The sequence below is a fragment of the Geospiza fortis genome, unplaced genomic scaffold (genome assembly GCF_000277835.1).
Source record: "Geospiza fortis unplaced genomic scaffold, GeoFor_1.0 scaffold5352, whole genome shotgun sequence".
NCBI lineage: Eukaryota > Metazoa > Chordata > Aves > Passeriformes > Thraupidae > Geospiza > Geospiza fortis.
The window spans coordinates 1-1,363 of record NW_005055519.1 but is presented as its reverse complement, the minus strand read 5'-3'; positions in this window follow the sequence as shown (position 1 = coordinate 1,363).

Genomic DNA, 1,363 nt, shown 5'->3' with positions numbered 1-1,363 from the left:
CCCGGGCTGCCCCCCCGGGCACTGCCTGTGCCCCCAGAGCCACCCGTGTGCCCCCAGAGCCACCCCCGTGTCACCCCATGGGCCCCAGCTCCTGCTGCCACCCCCTGTGCCCCCAGAGCCACCCCATGCCCCACCTCTCATGTCCAGTGCCACCCGATGTGCTCCATGCCCCTCTGCCAGCCCGTGTGGCCCATGTCCCCACGTGGGCCACCCCACATCCCCATGCCATTCCCCATGCCCCGTGTCCCCGTGCCATCTCCCATGCCCTGTGTCCTGCTGTCCCCTGTGCCACCCCCGTGCCCCGTACCCCATGTCCCTGCTGTCCCCCATGCCCCACGTCCCCATGCCACCCCCATGCCCGTGCCTCGTGTCCCGCTGTCCCCTGTGCCACCCCCTGTGCCCCGTGCCCTGTGTCCCTGTGCCACCCCTGTACCCATGTCCTGCTGTCCCCCATGCCACCCCCTGTGCCCCTTGCCCGCACCGCCACCAGGTTGATGAGTGCCACGGCGTTGTAGGGCACTGCCCAGAGCGCCATGCAGCCCACGGTGCCCAGCAGTGCCATGGCAATGGTCAGCAGCGTGGCCAGGCTGGAGCGCAGGTCCATGCCCAGCAGCAGGAAGGACACGGTGAAGGTGGGCACCAGGCACAGGGCCAGCGTCAGCAGCCCCTCGGGCACCACCGTCAGGTACTGCTCGTAGTACACGTACGTCACCCTGCGGGGTGGCACCGTATCCTGATATGGGCACCGGGCACCCCAAAACGGGCACTGGATACTGTGATGTGGGCACTGAACACCCCAAAACGGGCATTGGGTATCCTGATATGGGCACCGGGCACCCCAAAACGGGCACTGGATACTGTGATGTGGGCACTGAACACCCCAAAACGGGCATTGGGTATCCTGATATGGGCACCGGGCACCCCAAAACGGGCACTGGATACTGTGATGTGGGCACTGAACACCCCAAAACGGGCATTGGGTATCCTGATATGGGCACCGGGCACCCCAAAACGGGCACTGGATACTGTGATGTGGGCACTGAACACCCCAAAACGGGCATTGGGTATCCTGATATGGGCACCGGGCACCCCAAAACGGGCACTGGATACTGTGATGTGGGCACTGAACACCCCAAAACGGGCATTGGGTATCCTGATATGGGCACCGGGCACCCCAAAACGGGCACTGGATACTGTGATATGGGCACTGAACACCCCAAAATGGTCACTGGGTATTGCGATACGGGCACTGAACACCCCAAAATGGGCACCAGGCACCCAAAATGGGCATTGGGCACTCTGATATGGGCACTGGGCACCCTGATGTGGCACTGGACACCCCAAAACAGACACTGGGTATCCC